This window comes from Rhinopithecus bieti, unplaced genomic scaffold (genome assembly GCF_001698545.2).
Source record: "Rhinopithecus bieti isolate Rb0 unplaced genomic scaffold, ASM169854v2 scaffold_50706, whole genome shotgun sequence".
Classification (NCBI taxonomy): Eukaryota; Metazoa; Chordata; class Mammalia; order Primates; family Cercopithecidae; genus Rhinopithecus; species Rhinopithecus bieti.
The window spans coordinates 25,721-32,141 of record NW_016819840.1 but is presented as its reverse complement, the minus strand read 5'-3'; the positions used below and the strand labels follow the sequence as shown (position 1 = coordinate 32,141).

Sequence of the window (6,421 nt, the reverse complement as noted above, 5' to 3'; positions counted from 1 at the left end):
CCAGAGTGGACCTCTGTGAGCCCTCCCCTCTGAGAGCACGTGGAACTCTGGTCCTTCCCTGATGGGTCATACCTGTGAAACACGGCTGGAAAATTACACTCAAGTCCAGAGTCCTTACCTACTTATTTACCAATTCAGATTCATCTGTCTCTGAAAGACTTTCTCCTCCATTGATTTGCATGAACATACCCTAGGGTGTGTGGTATTGCAACTTGGGCATTTGACATTAGTTTTGTGAATTATATAATAAATAATCTGTCTCCATGGATGTGGGTAGCAGGAGAATCACTAGAAGTTGGGAGTGTTGTATAATCAGGATAAACCTGGGCTCTCTCCTGAGGAGCTGAACAAGTGAGCTGACCTGTGGGACAACAGAGGGAGAGAGACAGACCTAACATCTAGAGCCACGTGAACTCCTTATCTCCCAGGGGATCTCTGGGCCTTTTGTTTGAACAGATCCAGAAAGACCTTCCTCACCCTCGGAATTATGAACATTGAGGGAAATTGAGATACATTTTTATTTATGGAGAATAATTCACAGGCTTGTAGACATCTATGAGGGTGCGTACAGGAATGCTACAATATGCTCACACAGAGAACAGAAAGAATTATATTTGGTAGAAAGACAACCAAAGAGTTTCTGAATTTGTAGGTATTGTTTGCCGCAAGTATGGCAGGTGGCTAGATCATGTTATAATGCTAGAGGTAAAACCTCCCAACATTGTTATAGAGACAAAATGCAAAAGAGTAAAGATTCAAGTGAAGTTTCTTTGAAAATCAACAGTAATGAACAGTCCAAAAGAAATCAACCATTATGGGAAGAGTGGTCATTAAATGAAATAGTAATTTCCGTCTGACAGCTCATTTTCATCTCTGCAAAGACTTCAGAGCATAGACTAAGAGCAGAGAGTGAACATAGGGCAAACAGGGACCAGATGTTTGAGGAGGATGGAGAGTGAGCTGGAGTCATTGTGAGCCATTCAGAAAGGTAGCAGTGTGCCAGAGTGTATTGAGTCCTCCTGAGTTAAGAGGTGCTGAATAATCACCTGTATCACTGCCCTCAGTGTATTTTATTCTCCAAATTCTCTTGGATGTTCAGATTTGAACACGTGGAGTGTTGATGGAAATCATCATGAATAGGAACTTTTCAGTGAAGATGTAGGTGACAATGTGCGTGTGATTAAATTGGTCGTGCAAATATTATTATCCAAAATGTCAAAGTCAGTGTCTCTTAATATATCTTTCTTTTTTATTTTACAGGCAAAGACTTGTTCTGTTGCCCAGGCTGGAGTTCAGTGCTGTCTACTAATTTCATAGCATAAAAATGATCAGCCCAATTTATGTAGTCCTGTTATCTCCATCAAGGACTTAGGTCCATGTGGCCTGTGACATAGCTCTAGACACAGGAAAAAGAGGTGGTTTGTTGAGTTGATGTTGCTTCTTCAGAGGAGAGTTTAAACAATCAACTCCTCATCTCACCCAGTCTATTTTTATAACTGTGCGTGAAACTTGGGAATGCAGTCACGATTTCGTAAATAACGGGAGTTGACTGTGCCATGAAGGAAACAAGAATATGGGTAAATTTAAAGCCTGGGTACATAATCTGCTGAATTAACAAAGCCTAGAGCCAATCACATTCTGGCATCTTGTTTAGTTAGTTGTGAATTTATTTTCAGTTGGTTAGTTCAAGTTCCCATAATTTCTGCTAAAATAGTCAGATACAATAATCTTCAGATATTGAAATGAAAAAAATAACTAATTTGAAAATGAACCCGACTTCCAGGAGAGTTGGAAATTCCTTTGTGGTGAACGGTGTGAAGCACCACACCTGGTCTATACATATGTCTATGAGTATAAATTTATGTCCCTATAGCTATGTAGTTGCTGATGTCAACAAATGTTACTAAAACTCTGCAAGAATCAGTGAAAAGAATTAGGAATGTTTATTTCTTGAATGTATATACTTAAACGATACATATATACAGAATTTTAGTAATTCCTAAAATTTAATAATAAATTTATAATAAATACAAGTAATAAAATAGCACAGCCTAGAATGCTCCCGAGTTCTGCAAATACAAACCTAACTTTTTTTTCCAGCTGAGGAGAAAGGAAACCTCCCCCTGCACCTGCTCCTGGGACTGGTCCTGTCCGCAGTGGGTTCCGAGAGCCCCCTGGTGGCCGCGCGCGCCCCTGCAGAGAGGTTTGTGTCTGGGCTCACACTGGTCTCCCCTCACTGTGTTCCTCGCACAGTAATACACGGCCGTGTCCTCGGTTTTCAGGCTGCTCATTTGCAGATAGGTGATGCTTTTCGAATCATCTCTGGAGATAGTGACTCTGCCTTTCACAGATGCAGCGTAGTCTGTTGTCTCACCATCAGCTTTGTTTCTAATTAATCCTACCCACTCCAACCCCTTCCCTGGAGCCTGGCGGACCCACTGCATGTAGTGGTCACTGAAGGTGAATCCAGAGGCTGCGCAGGAGAGTCTCAGGGACCCCCCAGGCTGTACCAAGCCTCCGCCAGATTCCATCAGCTGCGCCTCACACTTGACACCTGCAAACAAAGAGACACCAAGGTCAGAAACTGCCACACATATCCACTGTTTCTCTCACTCATGTCCCCTCACACTCATTATCTCTAGATCTCCATGAATTACCTTTTAAAATAGCAACAAGGAAAACCCAGCTCAGCCCAAACTCCATGGCTGGTGGTCTGTGTTCAGTGCTGGTCACCAAATGGAAACTCCTGGGAATCCCAGGGCTGAGCTCCTCTCCCAGAGCTGCAGGGTCAGGGCTGGGCTGGATTTATCAGCAGAGGGAGGACCCTATTTGCATGTCTCCTACTATATAGTAAGCTCTGGGGTGGGATGCCTGAGGAGAAGACGGGTCCAGATAAGGTGTCTGTGCCTTGCAGGAGTTTGGTGACGATGATGGTATTTGGAAAATACGCTGTCTTATTATAAAATTTTGCTGTGATAAGCACTTTGAACGGATTACACTATTTTAATTTTACTTATTTGTGTAAATTACATTTTGTCAGAATCAATGTTTCTTCATGTACAGATGTGGAAGTCAACCACACATGGAAAATTAGTGTTGCCACTTTGGGAAGCAGAGTGGAGATTTCTCAAAGAACTTAAAACAGAGAGAGCATTTTACCCAGCAAATCCACTACTGGGTCAACACTAATAAGACCTACTTTTTGAAAGCACAATAGGTGCCTACAGTCAATAATAACTTAATGGTATATTTTAAAGAAATTTAAAGAATGTAATTGGATTTTTTTGTATTTCAAAGAATAAAAGATTGAGGGGATGGACACCTCATTCTCCATCATGTGCCTATTTCATATTGTATGAAAACATCTCATGGAACTGGTAAATATATACACCTATTATGTACCAACAAAAATTTTATAAATAATTAATTTTCTAATTGAAGGCAAATGTTCAAAGGAAATAAAATGATGAAAGTTTAAAGAGAGACACTTTCTAAGCAGTGAGTAACTACTGTGAAGCCCCTACCAATATGCACATACATGTTAGATTTTAATTTTTTTCTTTTTCTTCCATGCACAGAGAAGCACATTTTAATAAACAAATGTAAGGTTTCTTTTTAGTGGGGATGTGGTAACAGCACAGAGCAGATAAGGTGACAGCTCCTTCTTCCCTGCTACTTTGTGTGCAGCCCCTGCTGTGTGAAGGTTGAAATAAGGCCCTGACTCAATCAGTAGAATGTCACCACTCATACAAGGTGAAATGTCCTGGAATTAGAGGCAGATTCCACTCAGACTTCTTTCCCTACTGTCACACATGTTTTGGTACTTTTTGCAGTATCTTTTATTATTATTATCATTATACTTTAAGTTCTGGGATACATGGGTATACAGGTGCCATGGTGGTTGGCTGCACCCGTCAACCCATCATCCACATTAGGTATTTCTCCTAATGCCATCCCTCCCCCAGCCCCTCACCCCTCAACAAGCCCTGGTGTGTGATGTTTCCCTCCCAGTGTTCACAGGTTCTCATTGTTCAACTCCCACTTATGAGAGAGAGCATGTGGTGTTTGGTTTTCTGTTCCTGTGTTAGGTTGCTGAGAATGATAGTTTCCAGCTTCATCCATGTCCCTGGAAAGGACATGAACACATCCTTTTTTTATGGCTGCATAGTATTCCATGGTGTATATGTGCCATATTTTCTTAATCCAGTCTATCCTTGATGGGCATTTGGGTTGGTTCTAAGTCTTTGCTATTGTTAAGAGTACTGCAATAAACATACGTGCACATGTGTCTTCATAGTAGAATGATTTAAAATCCTTTGGGTATATACCCCATAATGGGATTGCTGGGTCAAATGGTATCACCTACTTTGCAAGAAAAATAATTTAAAAAACAATTAAAAAAAGTCTCCCGGACACAGCTGTATTCCCAACACTTTGTGAGGCCAAGGCGGGTGGATCGCTTGAGCCCAGGAGTCGGAGACCAGCTTGGGCAACATAGCAAAATCCCGTCTCTACAGAAAATACAAAAAATTATCCAGGCTGAGTAGTGAGCACCTGCCTGTAGTCACAGCTGTACAGGAGGCTGAGGTGGGAGGATGGCTTGAGCCCAGCAGGTGGAGACTGTTGAGCGATGATTCAACACTGCACTGCACCCTGGGCAGCAGAGCAAGAGCAAGACCCTGGCTTGAACAACAACAACAACAACGACAACAACCACAACAACAAAAATAGAGTCAAATGTCAACACTTTTAGTTTTCCTTTCTTTCCTAAATGCAAATCTGTACTATGAAACAATAATCCATTCTAATTGTCTTAATAGTTTAGTAGAACTCTCATAGAAAATAAAGATAGATATTTTAATACAGAGAAATGTATTTTATAATACTTCAGATATTGGTTTGACAGATATTGTCACCAAATTAAAAACAAATCACTTCCTGCATTTAGTCTAAAAGAAGCCCTAGAAAAGTATCAAGGAAGAATGCTTTCTAAAGATAAATATGTGCGTTCTAAAAATATGTATGTATACATTTTACTTTGGGGAATACATATTCTCAATTTTAACATAGGGACCCAGTAGAAATAATAATGGAGTGGACTGTTAAAAATCTCTTTCTGTTTGAGTCAGGAAGTTTAGATTAAAGGCTTACAATAAAAGTGTTTCCAAATCATATGAGTTGTTTAGTTCAAATCATTTTCTCTTGAAGGCACTTTTGATTCATGGCAAGAATTTATATTGAAAAAAATGTATATAAAAGTCAGCATGAACTTCTCTAAGTGGTTGAGATACCATCTAGTTTATCACAGACAAAAATTGTAGTATAAAATAAACACAAAATGTTATTTTAAATTTGATCTATGTTATGTAAAATAGAAAGAGAAATTTTGTGATTATTTTTCTAACATATGAAGCTAGCAAAATTATTAAAAATCAGGTAAGTTAGGGTGTGATTAGTCTTCCACTTTATAAGTTATTTGAGTATAAAATTATGCTCAAATGCTGAACTAAGATACAAGTGTCATATTGAGTAATCACTCATGTACTTCTGTATTAATTTACTTTCTTAAAAAACCTGTATCCCATACTATAAAACAAAAAATTTTTAAAATTTATTCTAACTATATAGCATAATTTAATGGATCAATGTGGCAAACTCAATATATTTCAGGCACAAACAAAAATATTTAATGGGCAGGTTTTATTTTTCATTTAAAATACATTATATTAATTGTCAAAACAATAAATTCGCTGAATGATTTCATAGCTTCACATTTACTTTTCTGCTGCAGTCAAAGCCAAAAGGCTATAATTTCCTCAAACTTTGAAAAGCACCACGAATCTTTAACAACAGGAGTAATAGGACTTGGAAAGAAATATTTATTGATTGATCCCAGGGGAACTTGTGTGGGGTTTTTTTTGAGACGGAGTCTCGCTCTGTTGCCCAGGCTGTTCAAGCAATTTTCCTGCCTCAGCCTCCTGAGTAGCTGGGATTACAGGTGCACACCACCAGACCCAGCTAATTTTTGTATTTTTAGTAGAGACGGGGTTTCACCATATTGGTCGGGCTGGTCTTGAACTCCTGACCTTGTGATCCACGCTCCTCAGCCTCCCAAAGTGCTGGGATTACAGGTGTGAGCCAAGGCGCCCAGCCCCTGCTACTTTTAATTCATGTAAAAATATAACTTTATCTCTATTTCATTTCACACAGAGAAAGCAATTCTAAATGTGTTAAAAACTCATGAAAACAAAAAAAAATGATGAAACATTGCAGGTTATATGTTTATGATTAGTATGAAAAAGGAAATCCTAGGAATAAAAAATCATGAGGTTTTAAGTAAAAGATTGATACGTTTCACTAAGAATTCATCAGTTTTTACTATGCAGAAAACAGAAAGGCTACCAACTAGAAATATATATAT

At 38.9% G+C, this 6,421-nt stretch overlaps 1 pseudogene across 1 annotated transcript; it reads right to left on the bottom strand.

Moving 5' to 3' along the window:
- Window positions 1–2,122: 2,122 nt before the first annotated feature.
- On the bottom strand, window positions 2,123–2,776 carry LOC108519986 (Ig heavy chain V-III region 23-like; annotated as a pseudogene). The gene is made up of 2 exons (XR_001882790.1): window positions 2,658–2,776; window positions 2,123–2,554 (listed from the first exon to the last, which is right to left on the bottom strand). The product of XR_001882790.1 is annotated as an Ig heavy chain V-III region 23-like (transcript).
- Between the last annotated feature and the right edge of the window lie 3,645 nt (window positions 2,777–6,421).